Genomic DNA, 22,488 nt, shown 5'->3' with positions numbered 1-22,488 from the left:
TCTCCCACAGAAATATTTCTTCTTCCCAAAGGGTTCCTGTTCTACTTCCATGTCTTTTGTGTGTGTGTGTGTGTGTGTGTGTGTGTGTGTGTGAGAGAGAGAGAGAGAGAGAGAGAGAGAGAGACAGAGAGAGAGAGAGAGAGAGACAGAGACAGAGACAGAGACAAAGACAGAGAGACAGAGAGACAGACAGAGAGACAGAGAGACAGAGAGACAGAGAGACAGAGAGACAGAGAGACAGAGAGACAGAGACAAAGACAATGACAGAAATAGAGACAGAGAGAGACAAAGGTAAATGGACACAAAGACTCACCAAATTTAATTTGGATTGCTGCAAGAACAAGGATGTGAAGTCACTTACAAAAGCATGGGAGACTTAGCAATGGCTACACCTCTGAAACAAAGTGACATCTATCTCCCAGCCACTAATAACTCAGTTTCTTTGTAAGGTACTAACAGTGTTAAGGCCACATACTCTTTGTCTACAACTTTAAACTTTAATTGTTTCTAGCCCAACTGCATGTTTCAATTTTTTCTAATCTTTCTGCTCTGTTTGATCACAAATCCCACTAAGATTTTTTTAAATTGGCCATACAAATCCATGCTATAGTCCAAATGCTGTGCTTTCTTGAAAATTCCTCTATCCTCAATATTAGGCCACCTCATTAAAATGGAGCCCTGACAGACATAAAAACAGATGAGGTTTTATGTTTGTTTGTTTGTTTGTTTGTTTGTTTGTTTTTTTATTCACTTTATATCCCACTCACTACCCCCTCCCACAATCCTTACCCTTACCTCTCCCCTTCTTCTCTGAGCAGGTGGGGGACCTACCAGGTGAGGTGCATCCTCTTCCATTGAGGCCAGTCAAGGCAGCCCAGCTAGAAGAACATATTTTATGTATAATTAACAGCTTTTGTGATAGATCCTGCTTCAGTTATTCAGGACCCACATGAAGACCAAGCTGCACATATGTTACATATGAACAGGGAGGCATAAGTCCAGCCCCTGTATGCATTTTGGTTGGTGATTTAGTCTTTGAAGGTCCAGGTTAGTTGATGCTGTTGGTCTTCCTGTGGAGTTCCCTTCCCATTTGCGGTCACAATCATACCCAGCATTCTTCCATCCATTGTTCAGCTGTGGTTGTGTGTCTGCATGTCTGAGTCATTTGCTGAGAAGAGCCTATTAGAGAACAGCATGCTAGACTCCTCTCTGCAAACATAACAGTATTATTAGTAGTGTCAGGGATTTGTGCTAGCCCATGTGATGGGTCTCAAGTTGGGCCAATTGGTTGGACATTCCCTCAATCTTTGCTTTATCTCCCGTGCCTACTTTTCTTGTAGACAGGATAAATTTTGGGTTGAAAGTTTTGTGGTTGGATTGGTGTCCCTATCACTCTACTGGGGTTCCTGCCTGACTATAGCTGGTGGTCTCTTCAGGTTTCATATCCCCAGTGCTGTGAGTCACAGTTAAGGTCAACCCATTGATTCTTAGGTGTCTCCCTTATCCCAGATTTCTGCTATATTCTGGACATGTCTCTCACTTCCCCCAACTCTATCAATTGGAGATTTCTATGCATTCTCATGGCCATCTGGCCATTTTTCCCGTTCCTTCCCACATCTGATCATAAATCCTACATTACTTCCCCACTACCCTCTCCCACCTAGGTCCCTCCCTCCATCTGCCTCTTACAACTATTTTATTCCCCCTTCTAAGTGAGATTCGAGCATCATTGCTTGTGTCTTCCTTCTTGTTTGCTTTATTTGTGTCTGCATAGTATATAGCATTAGTAGCTTGTGCATTATGCCTAAAATGTGAGTACATACCATGAATGATCTTTTGAGACTAGGTCACCTGAATCAGAATGATATTCTAAAGTTCCATAAATTCGCCTACAAAATTCACGATGACTTTGTTTTTAATAGCTGAATAGTATTCCACTGTGTAGATTGCAACATTTTCTTTATCCATGAAGAACATCTAGGTTGTATTTAGTTTCTGGCTATTACGAATAAAGCTGCTATGAACATAGTTGAGCAAGTGTCCTTGTGAAATGGTGGAGCATTTTTTGGGTATATGCCCAGGAGTGGTATAGCTGGGTTCTGAGGTAGAAATATTCTGAATTCTCTGAGAGACCACCAAATTGATTTCCAAAGTCGTTGTACAATGCTGCCAACAATAGAGAAGTGTTCCCCTTGCTCCAAATCCTGACCATGATTTCATGCTATCACTTGAGTTTTTGATCTTAGCCATGCTTGCTGGTGTAAGGTCAAATATCAGAATTGTTTTGATTTCTATTTCCCTGATGATTAAGGAACTGAAGATTTCTTTAAGTGCTTCTTGGTCATTGGAGATTTCTCTATTGAGAATTCTCTATTTAACTCTGTACTCCTGGTTTTTTGTTGTTGTTGTTATTGTTTTGATTTTTTACTTTTAACTTTGGGTTTTTATTTTTTTGTTTTTTTTATTTTTGTGACATTGTTTATTTTACTTTTTAATTGCATGTTTTATTTATTTATAGTTCAAATGTTATCCTGTTTCGTACTTTCCCATCAAGAAACCACCTATCCCATCCTTCCTCCCCTGCTTCTATGAGGGTGCTCACCCACCAATTCCCACCTCCCCAACCTTGGCTTTCTTCTACACTGGAGCATGAAGCCTTCCCAGGACAAAGGGCCTCTCCTCCCATTGATGTCCCCAAAGGTCATCCTCTACTACACATGTGGCTGAAGCCATGGGTCCCATGGTTGGTGGTTTAGTTCCTGGGAGCTGGGGGGGGGGGGTCTGGTTAGTGGATATTGTTGTTCTTCCTATGGGTTGCAAACCCCTTCAGCTCCTTCAGTCCTTTCTCTAACTCCTCCATTGGGGACCCTGTACTCAGTCCAATGATTGGTTGAGAGCATCCTCCTTTGTAGTTGCCAGGCTCTGGCACAGACTCTCAGGAGACAGCTGTATCAGGCTCCTATCAGCAAGCACCTCTTGATATCCACAATAGTGTCTGGGTTTGGTGTCTGTATATGAGATGGATCACTAGGTGGGGCAGTCTCTGAATGGCATTTCTTTCAGTCTCTGCTCCACACTTTGTCTCCATATTTAGTCCCTTGAGTATTTGGTTCCCCCTCCTAAGAAGGACTGAAACATCCACACTTTGTTTGGTCTTCCTTTTTCTTGAGCTTCATGTGGTCTGTGAATTGTATCTTGCCAATTTCAAGCTTTTGGGCTAATATTGACTTATCAGTGAGTGCATACAATGTGTGTTCTTTTGTGACTGGGTTACTTCATTCAGGATGATATTTTCTAATTCTATTCATTTGCCTAAGAATTTTATGAAGTCATTGTTTTTAATAGCTGAGTAGTACTCCATTGTATAAATGTACCACATTTTTTTTTTTTACCCATTCTTCTGTTGAAAGACATCTGAGTTGTTTCCAGCTTCTGGCTGCTATAAGGCTACTATGAACATAGTGGAATATGTGTCTTTGTTATATGTTGGAGCATCTTTTGGGTATATGCCCAGGAGTGGTATAGCTGGGTCCTAAGGTAGTACTATGTTGAATATTCTGAGGAACTGCCAGACTGCTTTCCACAGTGTTAGTACCAATTTGAATCCCAGCAACAATGGAGGAGTATTCCTCTTTCTCAACATCCTTCCAGCATCTGCTGTAACCTGAGTTTTTTATCTTAGCCATTCTGAGTGGTGTGAGATAGAATCTCAGGGTTGTTTTGATTTGCATTTCCCTGATGACTAAGGATGTTGAACATTTCTTTAGGTGCTTCTCAGGTATTTGGTATTCCTCAGTTGAGAATTTTTTTTTTTTTGCCTTGTTCTCTATTTTTAAAAGGGTTATTTAGTTCTCTGGATTCTAACTCTTGAATTCTTCGCACATATTGGATATTAGTGGTGCTCTCACCTTTGGGCTTAGGAGTGAGAGCAGTCCTGTGTGTACTCCATTTTTTAATTGAGTTATTTAGGTTGTTTGTGTGTAACTTCTTGAGTTCTTTACAAATTTTGGATTCTAACCCTCTGTCAGTTGAAGAGTTGGTGAAAATCCTTTTCTAGTCTGTAGCCTGTTGTTAGTCATAGTGACAGTGTCCTTTGCCTTACAGAAGATTTATAGTTTTATAAAGTCCAATTTATAAATCATTGCTCTTAGAGCATGAGCCACTGGTGTTTTGTTTAGGAAATTGGCTTTTGTACCACTTCCTTAAAGGGTATTTCCCACTTTCTCTCCTATGAGTTTTAGTATATCCAGTTTTATGTTGAGGCCGTTCATCTACTTTTAATGAGTTTTGTGCAAGGTGATAAATATGGATCTATTTTTATTCTTCTACATGTAGACATCCAGTTAGACCAGCACTCTTTGTTGAAGATCCTTTCTTTTTTTTCCCATTGTATGGTTTTGGCTTCTTTATCAAAAATCAAGTAACCATAGGTGTGTGGGTTTATTTCTGGATTCCGTTGATCAGTGTGTCTGTTTCTGTACCAATACCACATAGTTTTTATCACTATTGCTCTGTAGTACAGCTTAAGGTTAGGAATGATGATTCCTCCTGAAGTTCTTTAATTGTTCGATTGTTTTTGCTTGTTCCAGTTTTGTCCTTTATTGTCTATTGTAATGCTAAACACAGGCCCATAAAACATGAAGTCTGCAAGTAGTTCCTGGGACCCTGCCCCCAAGTTAATTCTGATTAGTGAATAACATCAATGGGAGGGCAGGCTCTTGGAATGCTAGGGTGGTGAGGCAAGAGAGTAGGTGGGTGGTGGAGCACCCTCATAGAAGCAGGGGGAAAGGATGGGATAGGGGATTTGTGGAGGAGAAACTGGGAAGGGGGATAACTTTTGGAATGTAAATATAATAATAATAATAATAATAATAATAATAATAGTGATAATAATAATAATATGCCAATAGCCAATAGCTGGGGAAAGAAGACATAGGCTGGGAGGAGGTTTTCATGGGCTTAGAGAGAGAAGACCACAAGGAAAGAAGAAGTGAGAAAGAAGAAGCTGCCATGGAAGAAGAAGATAGAAAGAGAGAGAGACAGAGCTGCCCTGATGTAGGAGTAAAGAAAACATGGCCATGTTGGCTGACCAGTTGGAGCTAAGAGCATGCTAGATGGAACATAGAAACAGTGAGTGATGACTTGGGGTTGTAAATGAGAAGGTAGATTCTAACAGCACGGAGAGCAGGCAGTTGCCCAGCTACTGTGCTGCCTCATGCATATTTAAAAATATAAAGGCTGTGTATGCTTTCATTTGGGAAAATAATGGTTAAAGGTGGGTAGAAACTCTGCCTCTGCACCTAAATGTTTAGTATACTTACTACATTTGGTATCCTGGATTTTTTTCTTTATCCATATATAGCTAAGAATTACTCTTTCAAGGTCTATAAAAAATTGTGTTGCAATTTTTGATCAGGATTGCATTGAATCTATAAACTGCTTTGGTAAGATGGCCAGTTTCCCTGTATTAATCCTACATATTCATAAGCATGGGAGATCTTTCCATCTTCTGAGATCTTTAGTTTTGTTATTTAGGAATTTGAAATTCTTGTCAGACAGATTTTTTTTTTTACTTGCTAGGTTAGAATTACCCCAAGATATTTTATATTATCCTTGGCTATAGTAAAGTGTGTTGTTTCCCTAATTTCTTTCTCATCCCATTTATCATTTGTATAAAAGAGGACTACTGATTTCTTTGAGTTAATTTTCTATCCAGCCACTTTGCTGAGTTTCTCTGCTGTAGGAGGTGGGTAGAGAGGTGGCTGGAGAATGGAGGTTCTCCTCTGGATAAGTTTTTAAAGAATATAACATCCATGTTCTTTGTACAATTACTAGTGAAGTAGTTAATCCCATTTGAAACACTTTTACCTTGGTCTTCAATATCTAAAATATCTGTGGTTATTCCAGTCTGGTAAATTTCCACTAAATTCATTTGACAAGCTCTTAATCCAAGATTCTAAGCATTTGCTAAGCCACCTCTCCAATTATTTCCAATCCCTTTGCAAACTAATTAAACTACTTAGGGGCCCCATGATTAAAAATAACAAAAATAGCTTAAGGAATAGGGGAAAAAGTTTATTCTCTCTCTCTCTCTCTCTCTTTCTCTCTCTCTCTCTCTCTCTCTCTCTCTATCTCTCTCTCTCTCTCTCTCTCTCTCTCTCTCTCTCTCTCTCTCTCTCTCTCTCTCTCTCTGTCTCTCTCTCTCTCTCTCTCTTTCACTCTCTCTCTAGGTTTCAAATATTTCAGTCCGGTTTCCTTAGCCCCTTCAGTTCTGGGTCTGTATTGAAACAACACATGATGGTGGTAGGAGCATGTGGCAGAAGAAAGACCTTCTCCTGACTGTCAAGAGAAAGAGAGAGAAAAGGACAAAGAACTAGGTATATAGATTTCGTAGTCATTTCTCTAACAACCTACTTTCTAACACTAGACTCACCTCCCAAAATATGTACCTACAAAGATAGCACCACAGATGGTAACCAAATTTTCAATACATAAACCCACAAATGACATCTTCTATCCAAGCCATAAAAAAAAAAGTCCTACTGAGATGTCTCCAGGCCTAGGTGGATAGTGATGATAAGGATAGATCCCTAAAACATGTAGACATGCTCCCCAGCTCTAAGAGGTATTTGCTGATAAAGATAAAAAAATACATAATGATTCACAATGAAGTGATCTGTAGACCTAGACATTATCACTATGTGGAATTTCCATAAAAACTTGTGAAAACTTTAAGTTTAGATTTAATTTAGAATCTTTATATCTGAAATCACAAATCAAACAAAAGTCCACAGCACAAAAAGCACCAGATTTCTTGGTTAGAGATTTAGCAGTGATAAGGAACTTGCCTGACTTAGACCCAGTCCTTCTTTAACTTTTTTTTTTTTTTAACAGATTTGAGATGGTTAGCCTGTGAGTTAAGGGACTATAGCAAATTTCATGGCTTGGAGTTTATTGTTAGGGTGTTTTCTATGTTTTATTTAGAGATAGCTATGTGGAGTTAACAGACAACAGTCCAGATTACCTTACATGGATAGTTGGTTTTCAAAACATCAAAAGTCCACAGAATTGACATGACAAACATTTCTGTATTAATGTTCATTTTGATTAGAGACCTGTCTGCTCCTGACAGCTTCCTGTATTGAATTCTAAGAAGAAATTGAGCATCTTTGGAGTTACTCCAGTTGTGGTGAGACAGACACTAGACAAAAATTGCCTCTTTCCTTCTACAGACAAATTACTGTCCAGAAAAGGACACACTTGCAGAATAGTCGACTGATTATATCTGCCTAGACAGAGTAATCAGCCCTTAATAATTCTGCATCACTAAGGTCTGTCAGATGATCCTGGGCCAGAAGGCAGAAGAACAGATGCTCCAACGTTTTGTAGTAGAGGGAGTGTCTAGGTGTTCCGAGGTCTCTATAAATTGGCTAAGTTTTAGAAGCTATGCTTTGTGCTTCCCACAATTTAAGTTAACTCAGTCATTCTGGATTTCTGACGGGGTTGAAAACTTAGTCTCATAGCCAATCCTGGCTATTTACCTTGAGAGAAAAGATTTGAGTGGATGGTTTTCAGCTGACATTCATTCTAAAGCCAAGGAAAAAGCCAGGTTCAGAACTAAGTGTTTTAGTTAGGAGAGATGACAGAGGTTCTGGTTAGTCAACAAAATGATGGACTGGGTATTAGGACTATCTTGTACCTCACAGGTACAAATTGGCATAATTATGCTCTAATTGTATTTTGAGAGAAAAGTTTTATTTTAACAGGAAGGGTGATATGTAGGAGGAGCTAATGTGGGAGGAGTACTGAGAGGAAGTGAAGGAGTAAGGAGAGGAGGAGAAGAAGGAGAGGAGAAGCTAGGTGATGAGAGAGAGAAAGAAAGAAAAAGAGGGGGGAGACAGGGAGGCAGATGTTCACGTGTCTCCACCAGTCAAAGATAGTTGGTATATCTAGGTTGGGTAGTGGGTTACACCTCTGATTGAGCATTACCAAACTTATAAAGCTTTTGGTTAATATTTTTTAAAAGTGTATAAATGCAAAAAGGAAAAGGGGGCATGGGATAGGAGTTTTCTAATGGGGAAAGGAGATGGTATCTGAAGTGTAAATAAAATATCCAATAAAAAAACACACACAAAAAAGGAACTTGCCTGAGAGTCTATTTGAGAGAACATTTGCTAAAGGGAAGTTAATGAAGGCATCGTTCCATCAGTGTAGTATGGCAGCTATTTGATCCCTAGCAGAGAAAGCATCTTACAATGGGTAAGGCTGAGACACAGGAAGGATGACCCTGGTGGAGCAGAAGAGGACTGTTTATGGTCCTGAAAGAGCTTTTTTATTGCCAGAAAAGAAGCAGCCTTTCTCCGGGAAGATGTCATTAGCTTTTCCATGGAGGACACTGACCCAGGCAATTTAACCACCCTTCAGAAACAATCTAGCTGCTTCTCTATTTTACTGTGTTTCCCATGTTTCATTTCAACTCTTCTCCTCTTCTCTAAATTGCCTAGCCAATTACAAAGTCTCACAAAAAGGAAGAATAGCTTCTGTCCATGTGCTGCCCCTTTTGCTGATTTTACAAACTATAAACCTTCACACTGGCCATTGAGTCCAAAGTAAAAAGCTATTTGCAAGGGAAAGCATTTCAGCTGTCATTATTAAGGGGTGGCAAAAACTGATTTGATATGTGTAGGGGTGTGGGCAGGGAAATAATGAGACATGGAGTGGGCACAACTGGAAAGAGAACTGTGATGGATAGATAAAAATTGAACTCACAGTACTACACTAAGTTCCCAGGGTAAAAGCTGACAAGACACTTATGGCAGCATCAGTGTCCTGGTGTCATGACACCTGGTTGTGAATGCTGGCACTGACACATTTTAATTGTGTGACATCACAAATTAGTGTAACATTGCATCCTGGGTTTAATATTCCAACTCTGAGTGGGCACTGTAAAATTCAGTGTAAAATACCCAAGCAATTAATAACTCCAGTAGAAAATAGCAGATGCTGTTACCATTTCCAATGTGGATGATTAAAGGATGACGAAGCCCAGAAGGACTCTTAAACACTTTACAGTGACCACAAATGGAATAGGACGATACATATTTGCCCAGTAGACATATATCATAGAATCAAGAGGTGTTATAAGCAAATGATTAGAATATGATGAGATTCTATTTTAGAGATCATAAAACCAGTGCTTTCAATTTACAGATGAAACCTGAAGTCCAAAACATTTTTTGATTTCTTATTTTAGGCTCTAGAAAGTGCTTGACCTAATTCCAATAATTGATTTGCTTATGTGAATTGAATATCTTCTGTCACTCACGAGACTAAGTCTGTAGACAATATTCATATCTTCCCATTCACCTGGGAAGCATTTCATCCCCATTCTAACCAGTTTCAATGTGGAGAACAACCTCTAACTTCTACTCTTCATATTTTTATTGTTTGTAGAACAATGGCTTTTTTAAGTCTCCTGAGTCATCAGTTCTAGTAGACATTCTAGATTGCAGTAGTAACTATTTTAGAAACAAAGTAAAACATTAAAATTCACAATTTAAAGAGTAGTTCTAACTAACCCACAGGCAGTTTGATTATTTCTTATACAATGCTAGAAGTTTGGAAACTGACTACCTAACTCTGTGCTTTAGATGTGACATCATTCTTCATTTTATTTCTGCTTTATTTACATATTTATTTTATACTTATTTTTTCAGGTTGGTCACTGTAGGCTTCATGTAGTAACTCCTGATACATATTTGTAAAGATATTTGTAGCAGAAAATAATTATATACTTTTAGAAATGTCTTTGGTTTAGACACTAATTACCTTCAAAGTTTCCAATAGTTACAGTGAGTTTACATTTCTGAACTAAAGTAAAGGAGACTTACTGAAGCAGAGTACAGTGATTAGTTTAATGCATTATGTTGGCTGGACCATTGTGCCTAATTATCTGCTCAAATGTTAGTCTAAGTGTTGCTGTGACACATTTTGTTGACACATTTAGCATCTGTAATCTTTTAATTTTAAGCAAAGTAGATTACTGTCAACATAGAATAACCTTGGATAATTGTTCTAAACAAATCAGCAAAGCAGAGATTTATTTTCGGAGGAAGAGATTTGTAGTTTTATCAAGACTGAGATCTCATGGCATACCTGAATCTCCAGCCTACAGCACAGAACTGTTTTTTCTCCTCCCTTCCGTTATTCCTTCTTTCCTTCTTTCCCTCCCTCCTCCCCTCCCTCCCTTCCCACTTGCCCTACACACACACACACACACACACACACACACACACACACACACACACACCACAATGAGATTTACATCCCTTTTCTGAAGAACACAGGTACAACAGTATATAAATATATACAGATATCCATGGAAGATGTCGCCAAATATTTGGGTGAGGTAACACTAGCTTTCATGTCAGATTAACCTTGATTTTCTACAGATTAGTTCACTAGAAGAATTGTATCACTTATATATGAGAATCTTGTGAGTGTATGTAGAATAAATGCAATTCCATAGCGAAAATTGTAGTTGACTTTAAAAATTACTTGGACAAAGGCATTTGTCCAGCAAAAGGGGGAAGAATAAAAATAGAGAAGTGTGGGAGAGGATTTAGAGATGCATTCAAAATGGCATAGTGCAAAGGGATTCAAATTGGAAAGGAAGAACTTGAAATATCATTATTTGCAGATGATATGATAGTATACTTAAGTGACTACAAAAATTCAAATAGAGAACTCCTAATCCTGAAAAACAACTTCAGCAAAGTGGCTGGATATAAAATTAACTCAAACTACTCATTAACCTTTCTCTACTCAAAGGGTAAACAGGCTGAGAAAAAAAATTAGGGAAATGACACCCTTTACAATAGTCACAAATAATATAAAATAACTTGAGGTGACTCTAACCAAGCAAGAGAAAAATCAGTATGACAAGAATTTCAAGTCTCTGAAGAAAGACATCAAAGAAGATCTCAGAAAATGGAAAAATCTCTCACGCTCATGGATTGTCAGGATTAATATAGTAAAAATGACCATCTTGCCAAAAACAATCTTCAGATTCAATGCAACTTCCATCAAAATTCCAAGTCAATTCTTCATAGAGTTAGAAAAAGCAATTTTCAAATTCATTTGGAAAAACAAAAAACCCAGAATAGTTAAAAGCATTCTCAACAATAAAAGAATTTCTGGAGGAATCACCATCTCTGACCTCAAACTGTATTACAGAGCAATACTGAGGAAAACTGCATGGTATTGGTACAGAGATAGGCAGGTAGATCAATGTAATAGAAGACCCAGAAAAGAACCCACACACCTATGGTCACTTGATCTTTGACAAAGGAGCTAATTACATCTAGCAGGGAAAAAAAGACAGCATTTTTAACAAATGGTGCTGGTTCAACTGGAGGTCAGCATATAGAAGAATGCAAATTGATCCATTCTTATCTCCTTGTACAAAGCTCAAGTCCAAGTGGATCAAGGACCTCCACATAAAACCAGATACACTGAAATTAATAGAAGAGAAAGTGAAAAAGAGCCTCAAACATGTGGGCACAAGGAAAAATTTCCTGAACAGAACACCAGGGTCTTATGCTCTATAATCAGCAATCGACAAATGGGACCTCATAAAATTGCAAAACTGTTGTAAGGCAAAGGATACTGTCAATTGGACAAAATGGCAAGCAACAGATTGGGAAAAGATCATTACCAATCCTACATCTGGTAGAAGACTAATATCCAATATATAAAAAGAACTCAAGAAGTCAGACTCCAGAGAACCAAATAACCCTATTAAAAATGGGGTACAGAGCTTAAAAATTTCTCAACTGAGAAATACCAAATACCTGAGAAGCACCTAAAGAAATGTTCAATATCCTTTGTCATCAGGGAAATGCAAATCAAAACAACCCTGAGATTCCATCTCACACCACTGAGAATGGCTAAGATAAAAAAACTCAGGTGACAGCAGGTGCTGGCAAGGATGTTGAGAAAGAGGAATACTCCTCTATTTTTGGTGGGATTCAAATTGGTACAAACACTGTGGAAATCAGTCTGACAGTTCCTCAGAAAACTGGACATAGAATGAGGACCCAGCTATACCACTCCTGGGCATATACCCAAAAGATGCTTCAACATATAACAAGGACACATATTCCACTATGTTCATAGTAGCCTTATTTATAACAGGCAGAAGCTGGAAACAACTCAGATGTCCTTCAACAGAAGAATGGATACAAAAATAATGTACATTTACACAATGAAATTCAGCCATTAAAAACAATGACTTCATGAAATTCTTAGGCAAATGGATGGAATTAGAATATATCATCCTGAGTGAGGTAATCCAGAAATGAAAGAACACACATGGTAATGCATTCATTGATAAGTGGATATTAGCCCCAAAGCTTAAAATAGGCAAGATTCAATTCATAGACCACATGAAGCTCAAGAAGAAGGAAGACTCAAATGTGGATGTTTCAGTCCTTCTTAGAAGGGAGAACCAAATACTCAAGGGACTAAATATGGAGACAAAGTGTGGAGCAGAGACTGAAGAAAAGGCCATCCAGAGACTGCCCCACCTACTGATCCATCCCATATACAAACACCAAACCCAGACACAATTGTAGATACCAAGAAGTGCTTGCTGATAGGAGCCTGATACAGCTGTCTCCTGAGAGTCTGTGCCAGAGCCTGGCAACTACAGAGGAGGATGCTCTCAACCAACCATTAGACTGAGTACAGGGTCCCCAATGGAGGAGTTAGAGAAAGGACTGAAGGAGCTGAAGGGGTTTGCAACTCGTAGGAAGAACAATAATATCGATCAACCAACCCCCCCAACCCCCAGAGCTCACAGGGACTAAACCACCAAACAAAGAATACACAGGGAGGGACCCATGACTCCAGCTGCATATGTAGCAGAGTATGGCCTTTTGAGATATCAATGGGAGCCCTTGTTCCCGTGAAGGCTGGATGCCCCAGTGTAGGGGAATGCCAGGGCAGGGAGGCAGGAGCGGGTAGGTGGAGCACCCTTAGAGAAGAGCAGAGAGGGAGGATGGGTTAGGGTGTTTCTGGTGGAGAAACAGGCAAAGGGAATAACATTTGAAATGTTAATTAATAATAAATAAAAGAAATCCCAGAAAAACTTCTTATCACCCTGAACACTAGCACCCACAGTTTCACTGTTCAAAACCCAGTTACATTGCTATATCTTACGGCAAGGAATCATGGGTATCTATTACACAGAAAAAAAAAACCTGTAGATCATCAAGTAAGTGTTAAAAGTAGCTTCAGGAAAACGTGTTTTGTGTTTTGTTAGGACCGCACTGTTTGCTAAAAAGTTTTGTAACTAACTTGTTAGGTATTATGTTCTCAATACCAGAATGAAAATAGAAAATGGAAAAAAAAAATGGAATGAGATGGCAAAGCAAGCTTAGTCTGAGGCAGGAGACAATTTAAAACAGCAATTAGAGTCTAATTAAATCCAAAGTTTGGGATCATTATCAGAAGTGAGGACATAGCTAATTATGCAGAAAGCAAGCTTCAGTTCAGGTTATGGTCATTCAATAAGGGAATCTTTCCTTCCCAGCAGAAAACACTAATTTTCAAAACCACTTAAAAGATTCTCAATAATGGATGGTATGTATGTGTGCTCATTTTCATCCTTTTATCCATAGTGCTCACATGATGTTTATCCTTTGCACTTAAGTCACGTGAGAAACTTGCCTCATTGATTTTCCATAGCACTGAAATGTCACATTAGCTCAAGGTGAAGCGCTAATAAGATGTGAATAATGATGATAATAATCAAAATGATAATAGAAAGGATCACACACCTGAATGTGCATGTGCATTAAAAACTTGTGTAGCAAGTGATATTTTCCCAGAAGAGACAGAACGTAGCATGTTATAGCAACTCTCAAGAATTCCACTATAAAACTAGCCATACATTTTACATGACAATTTGTAGAATAAATGAATGAGAAACAAGTCCTTGTGTGTGCTCCCCATTCCTTTTACTGTTTCTGATTTACTAGTATTCATTCTCTTATATTCCTGTCTAAGGCACATACCTGCACCTAAAAGTAAAGAAGTCTGTCTGGGTGTAGGTATTAGAATTTGTGACATGCACAGGCTCATTGAGTGACTTTGAATGCATTCAAAATGACATAGCATTTGAAATCCCAGAGACACCCCCTATCACTCTGAACACTCAGAAGTATCAGAAATGTTTGCTGAAGGAATCAGCTTATGCTACTGATAGATATTAAAACATAAAACTAAGGAAGCCTCTCAGACCTTTTGTGTACACAATAAGCCACTAGGTGTTTTAGGCATTTCAATCTCCCCGGATGATCATTGAAGATTCATAATTATAATCAAATGAATCCATCATTTTATTATTCTCAAAGGAGATTCTTTATCTCTTTTGCTTTTGTTTTTGCTTTCTTTTTTCTTCTTATTTTTTTGCTTATTCACTTTACATCCTGCTCACTGACCCCCTCGTGGCTACCCCTCCCAAAACTTTTCCCTTCCCCCTCTTCTCCTCTGAGCAGGTGGGGTACCCCTGGGTATTCCTACACTCTGTCACATAATGTCTCTGCCAGGCTAGGTACATCCTCTTCCACTGACGCCAGACAAGACAGCCCAGCTAGAACATGTCCCATGTACTGGCAACAGCTTTTAGGATAACCCCGACTCAAGTTGTTCAAGAGCCACATGAAGACAAAGCTGCACATCTGCTACCTATGGTTAGGGAGGCTTAGGTGCAGCCCATATATGTTCTTTGGTTGGTGGTTCAGTCTCTGAGCATCCCAAGTGTCTAGGTTAGTTGACTGTGTTGTTCTTCCAGTGGAATTCTTATCCCCTTTGGAGCCCTGAAATCCATCTTCCTACTTTTCCATTACAGTCCCCGTGCTCCATCCACTCTTGGCTGTGGTATCTGCATCTGTCTGAGTCGGCTGCTAGGTGGAGCCTCTCAGAGGATAGTCATGCTAGACTTCTGTCTACAAGCATAACAGAGTATCATTAATAGTGTCAGGGATTTGTGCTTGCCTGTGGAATGGATTTCAAGTTGGGTCAGTTATTGGTTGGCCATTCCCTCACTCTCTGCCTCATCCCCTGTCCCTGAATTTCTTGTAGACAGAAAAAATTAGGGTCAAATATTTTGTTGGTAGGTTGCTGTCCTCCACTGGGATTCTTGTCTGGCTACAGGAGGTGGCCTTTTCAGGTTCAGTATCCCCAATGCTGTGAGTCACAGATAAAGTTACCCCCATTAATTTTTGGGTACCTCCCTTATCCCAGGTCTCTGTCAAGTCGTGGAGATGGCCCCACCCCCATGTCCATCAGTTACTGATTTCCATTCATTCTCATGACCACCTGGCCTTCTCTCCTGTTCCTCCCTACACCTGATCCTAAACACCCCCATCTCCCTCCTCAACCCCTCTCTCACCTAGTTCCCTCATTCCATTTGCCTTGTATGACTGTTTTATTTCCTATATACTGTTTGATTTTGCTATGAGGCCCTCCTATGGAATTCTGAGTTTCTATTTTATAGTACTTTGAATCTTGTGATTAGTAGATGAATATTTCATGACAGTTCCACCATGTGGGCATATGGAGATCAGAGGACAGTTTGCAGGAGTTAGTTCTCCCCTTCCACTAGTTCAGAGACTGAGGTAGAGCTGGGCAGTATCATAGCACATGCCTGTACCCACTGAGTATATACAATGCTTCTTTATGAGCACATGTACATGCCCGCGCACATGTAGACCATATGAAAAGATACCTTTTTTCTCATCTGGTAGGAGAATAAAAACAGTATGTGTCCAGTGACAGACATGAGGCTTTCTCATTCTTATCTTTATATAAAACCTCTGTTTTCCAGACTGAATTTCAATGTAGTGTTTTATTTCTGTATCTGAAACTGTCACTGTAGTTCCCTATCTACCTGTATCCATCCAGTGGAACTTCCTAACACTCAACGGTTTATATTGGTTCAGGTTGAACCAGTCTCTTGAAATTCTTCACACACCTTCTTCATTAATACCAAAAGCACTCTGTTCTGGCTCTAGAGCTGCAGTTAGGATTGTTGAGAATCTGAGAATGCTCCTAATTTCTTAGATACTTTTGCTGATTATAGCCCTAGAGATTTCTATTCTTTGCATACAAAGAAGGGGATATTCATGTAATATTTGTTTTTTAAAATGGAAAGTAATATAATTTATCAAAAATTGACTGTTGCATCAGTCCAAGGTGCATCATAGCAGTGATATATCCTAAGTGGCAAAATAATTTTGCAGATTATGTCAAACACTCAGTAAAGTAAAATTGAAGAAACTGTGCATGCAAGAAGCAAGAGATTTTCTTGGCCATTATTGTGTAGCATTTTTTTGGGGGGGGAGATGGGAATAAATGTCTATTCACTCAGATAAGCCACCTATGGCAGAACAAAGAATGCTGTCATCCATGTCTAACCTGGTAAACCAATGAGTTTACGGAAGTTTCTTAACATGGTGGCTTGAACAGTTACCTAGCGACAAATGGATATCTCAAAGACAAATGTCGATGGAAAATCCTGCTCCTTCATGAACAAGGAGAACAAATTGTTTGCAGATTCACCACAGCCTGCTCCTCCAGAGATTACCTCCTGCTCATAGGACCTAGTGGAAGCAGTTTGTGCATTTTGTAAAGTTTAATAGACTCCCTAAGGCTTGTGAGTGGTATCTTTTTGAGTTTTATAAACATCTGTCTTCCTTGCAGAAGGGTATGTTGCAGCATTGAGGAAACAGCTTCATGATGGTCATATGTGTAAAATATCTATTTGAACTGGGATTTTGATTAAAAAGTTCCATGTAAATCTATATCATAGATATCAAAAATCATATCTGACAAAATAGTTTTAATATTAAATGTTTAAATTCTATGTCTATCACTTTAAAGATATACTCAGCCAGGCAAATGGAATATTTTCCAAGAGAGAGATAACACGGTTTTATTTATTTAAAAAATTAATCATTTTTTACTCTTGTACACATATTATAATCTCTTGTGAGTTTTTCTACTATAAATCAAATTTCCTGAATCAACCCCAAATCGCATGCATTGTCACTCCTCTGCATTGAAAACAGATACAGAGCAACTGAGAAAACTAATATTATCAATAGCAACTATGTATGGTAATTACAAAATAATATATGAAAATAACATGCAAATGCAAGGGTGAAGGTTACTTAGTGATGATGGAAGTCCTGAAAACAGCTCAATTTCTTTCTCTCTCTCTTTCTTTCTTGCTTTCTTTCTTTCTTTCTTTCTTTCTTTCTTTTTCTTTTCTTTTCTTTTTTTTTCAGGACTATTTCCAGCTAGTGCTTAGGACTCACACCTAACACTGAGAAGAAAAGGCATTCCAAATTGGCCATGGCATTCTCAACAGGGTCTAAAATGGGTATGATGCACTTTACTGTGAGAAAAAAACAGATATTCTTCATGTTCTGTCATGTTTCATGTTGAAGTTTAGAAGCTATTGAATAGTTCTGATCAAGCAGTGATTTTGACGAGAAAAAGAAACTGCTTTCTAAAGTACCATCAAGATTCTTTTCACTCTCCCTCTTCCTTTAAGCAGCTCCAGTCCTTAAGCCAGTCGCTGATCAGTCAAAGCTTTTTTTCAGCCCAATGTCTTATCTGTAAAAGAGAAATAATTCATCTAATTGACCTACCTTACAATAGATCAAAATGTGGACATCAAGTGTTTGAGAACAATAGAGACTTACAGAAGTTTATATTTTTGACAATCTGTACTCTTTTTTATATAAACATAGAACAAGGAACTGGAAAACTGATGAAAAAAGACCTGGTTGAATTGGGAGTTAAATTAATTTTTGTTTTTATTTTTTTCTCCTCTGTAGCCTTGAGTTGAAATGAAAATTCTACAGTGATGAAATGAAAGGAAAAACACAGAGGGAGGATAAAGTAACCACTACAATCTAAAGAAAATGGATTTGGACGGTGAGGTGGAACTGCTCCTGGCACCGATTCCCCTGTGCAGCTCTTTGGTCTCATTTCTCTCCACATTCAAATACATATTTCTTACTGCTTTGATTAAGTTACTTTGTGAGAAACTTAGGCTATTTACTTAAACTCTAGAGTATTGGCAGAGGAGGAAGACCAAGGGAAAACCCATTTTTCAAGAGAAGATGAAAAGATGTTGCAGAGAATTGAAGACAAATTAGCTATCAGCAGGACCATTCCTTTATAAAAGTCCTCAACACTCACATGCAGCTTAGTCTGCACAACTGCCTTCAGTGACTAGAATTAACTTTCCACCAGGAAAAGATAACTGAAGCTCAGAAAGTTTTGAAAGCTCACCCAAGTACACACAGAGTTAGTAAATGGGTGGTTTTGAGTAGAATAATCCTCACTCCTGTACTCCTGGATGAATGGCAAACAGAAGCTTTTAGCTTTTTTTGTTCTAAAAGATAAAATAAACCTAGAGACATGTAATTTATTACTCATATATGTGGCTTATCTTTCCTGAATTAAAAGAAAAGTTGCCACCACCACATATAACTTGAGTCTTGTTGAAACTGTAATAGCCAAGTGAGTTTACTCAAGCCACAACCCTCACTATCGCTACATAGAATGAAAAACCCATTAGAATAACTACTAATTTCTTTTCTTAATTATTATTTTATATTTTGAAATTAAAATATAATTAAAAATTTTCCCTCTTTTTCCCATGTATTTTTCCCTTTCCTTTTCTCTAATTTATGAACTCTGCCTCATTTTCTTTAACTGTTCTTACCTATCTAGATACATAGATATTGATATATGATATGATATATATATATATATATACACACACACATATATATAAATGATAGATGCACATATCTATATATGCATATAGATATAGATGATAGATAGATTGATAAACAGACAACAGAAAAACAGATAGATGGATACAGATATATGTTACATGTATGTCTATGATTTCAGGGCTGAACAGTTGATAAGAAATTTGTGCAGTCTATCCTGGGAAAGACTATTTAGTTCATGTAGGAGGAGCTAAGGTGTGAGGAATAAGGGGAGTAGTAAGGAGAGGAAGAGAAAAAGAAAGAGGAGGAGTGAGGTGAGGGGGACGGAAAGAGATGTAGTGCCATGGATGACCACGCATGTACTAAGAGTAGTCTTAGGTAACAACTTATCTAGGTTAGTTAATTAGAAAACATCTATAATTATGTGTGCCCATTGTTATTGAGCTTTACCAAATATATAAAGTTTTTGATTAATATTTAAGCTTTAGAGTCTGCTTTCCTACTGGCCCACGAGGATGGCGGGATGGTCTAGGCACAGTCCAGCTTTGTGAAGACAGCGTGGAAGATTGGCAGAGCCATCTCCCATGCTGGTGTCTCATGGGTGGCAGAGCCACTGTCTCTGGTTGCTTGAGCAGACGGCATAAACTGAGCAGCAGCAATAATCCCGCTGCTACTCCTGGCTGTAGGCCTAGGCTAGTCAGAACATGGCGGTTGGTTAAGAAAAGCCAGATTGAATGCTGCCATTTAAAATAATTACTTTAACAAGTTCCACTCTTTGTGTTCCTTGATTGCAATAGCTTAATTCTTTTATTTTATTAATCAGTCAGATTTATATATGAATAAATTCTCAATTCACAAGATGCCCACACAATAATTTCAGAGGCAATTGATAATGATATAAATTGCAGCCACCTAGATAAGACAAATTATCCTGTAATTATCCATCCCTTATAAGATATTCATAGCTACCTGTGGCTAGTTAAAGCCACACGGAATCTGGATCATCCAGTTCTTCCTCCATCTTCCTTCTCTCTGTCCTCTCTCCCTCCTCCAGACTTTTCAGCTCTACCTTCCCTTCCACTGACAATCACCAGCTCTAACCTTTATTTTACAAGTTAAGGTGAGGAGAAGTTTTACAAGAAGTTATCTGTGATTCACTCCTTGTCCGAAGCCCCTCCTGGGAAAGCAGAATTAGCATCAAAATACAAGCAAATCCAGGGCTATCCAAGACACTTTCCCCTTTCTGTCCAATTAAAACACTCTTTTGTCTCAGATATAAATTGAGCACAACTATTACCATTTTGTATTTTATAAAGTACAAGATATACCTAACACCCAGTCCAAAAGCCAAACAAGCCTGGAACATTGTAACCCAAGCTATACAGACTGAAAATGACAACTGAGACTTCTTTACCCAGCAAAACTAGCTGTCATAAATAAAATAAAAAACTTTCCATGATACAAATCCATTTAAAATTTTTATGTTTACAAAATCAGCACAACAGAGAATGCTGGGAATGATAAATCAGACTGAAGAGAGGAATAATCACTATCAGGATGGTATAAAAAGAAGCCACCTGAAGCTACAATTACTGTAATACACAGTATAAGAAGGAATACAAACAGCAAAACAGAAACAAAATGGCAACAATAATCATACACCTTTCAATGAAAACTTTAAATTAATGTTTAATATGTTAAATATTAATATTTTAAATACTAAACATTAAACATGAAATACTATATCAACCAAAGAACATAGATTTATCTGACATCTGTTTTCTCGCTTATTTGTCCATTGAGTTTTGATATTCTGGATATCAATCTTCTTCCAAATATAAATCCCACAAAGATTCTCCCACACTGTGTGAGCTTCCTCTTTAACTAATTAATTTCACCTTATGTTGTATAAATTTTGGTTTTATGAGGTCACTGTTGTAAGTTATTGATCTTAATTCCTGAGTGAATGAAGTTCTTTTGAGAATGACCTTCATTACACCTGTATCATATATGGTACTGTCTGTTTATTGCTGCAATTTCTGCATCTCAGGTTTTTCACTGAAGTTGTTTATGCATCTGGGGCTGGTTCTTTTTACAAGGTGATAGATATACATCTAATTTCATTCTTCTATATGTAGACATCTAGTTTTCCCAGCAGTGTTAAATGAAGATGTTTCTTTACCAGTGTGTAATTTTGGCATCTTTGTCAAATACCAGATGGTTGTTATTGTATACATTCTTGTTAGGGTCTTCTTCTTTGTTCTATTGACCTCTAAGTCTGTTTTTGTGCAAGTTCCATGCTGTTTTTTGTTTTTTGTTTTGTTTTGTTTTTTACTATAGCTCTCTAATATACATTGACATCTGGTAAACATTAGTCTTTTTGTTCAAGATTGACTTGGCAGGCTAATAGTTTTCTTTTTAAAACATTATTATTAATTATTGTATTTATTTACATTCCAAATGTTGCCTCCCCTCCGTCCTCCCTCACAGAGTTCTTCCCTGCCTCCCCTACAAAAAGTTCTCTCTCATACCCCACCCTGGGAAATCAAGTCTCTACAGGATTTGGTGCTTTTTCTCCCACTGAGGAGAGAGAAAGCAGCTATCTGTTACAAATATTCAGGAGCTCAGACTAGCCTGTGTATGCTATTTGGTTTGTGGCTCAGTCTCTGGGATTTCGAAGGGTTCCAGGTGAGTTGACACTGTTAGTTTTTCTATGGTGTTGCTGTCCTTGAATGGAATCTAATCAAAGTCCTAGACAAAAATTCACCCTCCTGTAGACACCTCATTTTTGATAAAGAACCCTGAAAGACACAATGAAATAAAACCTAAAGCATATTTAACAATTTTTACTGGTATAACTGGATGGCTGCATTTAGTAGAATGTAAACCATTCTAGAAATAGACAGTTACTTGAAAATTGGGAATCAATCTACCTCCTCACTGACCTAAACCACTATTGAGTATATACCTAAAGGGCGCTCAATCCTGCCACAAAGACATTTGCTCAGCTCTATTCACAGTGGCTTTATTCATAATAGCCAGAAACCGGAAACAACCTAGATGTCACAAAACGTGGTACATTTATGTACTAGAGTATTAGTCAGCAGTTAGAAAGATGGCATCATGAAATTTGCAGGTAAATGGATGGAACTAGAAAACAATTATCTTGAAGCTTTCTCTGGCAGCTAATGGGAGCAGATGCAGAGGCCCACAACTAGACATTAGGTGGAGAGAGAGCCCAAATTGGACATTTCCATTGGGTCTCTTCCCTTGGAACTTGATGAACCCCACAGAAGAGGGGGAGGAAGAACTGTAAGAAGCAGGGTGGTGGATGACACCAGGAGAACATTGTAGCATTGTTTGCTACTTAGTGACTTCTTGTTTCTTCTTCTCCATATCTTTTCTTCCACCCTTTCAACCCCTTAACACTGAGTAGAAAAGAAAAAAAAAATGATAGAAAGGAAACAGGGCAATGTTATCCTTAGATTGTTTCCTGTAGATTAGGGGTACTGAGATTCTTGAGGCCAGTTTGATCCTCATGGTCAGGATATCTAATTTCTTGTTGTTGTTTCTTCTTTGCAAACGACTACTTAACAAATGGCTACTAACAATAACCAACCCTGCCTCTTGGGGCACTAGCATTTATATAGCCTCTGAAAAGTCCCAGAAT

This window comes from Arvicanthis niloticus, chromosome 2 (assembly GCF_011762505.2).
Source record: "Arvicanthis niloticus isolate mArvNil1 chromosome 2, mArvNil1.pat.X, whole genome shotgun sequence".
NCBI classification, from domain to species: Eukaryota; Metazoa; Chordata; class Mammalia; order Rodentia; family Muridae; genus Arvicanthis; species Arvicanthis niloticus.
The sequence above is the reverse complement of the archived record's forward strand: the minus strand, read 5'-3'. Positions refer to the sequence as shown.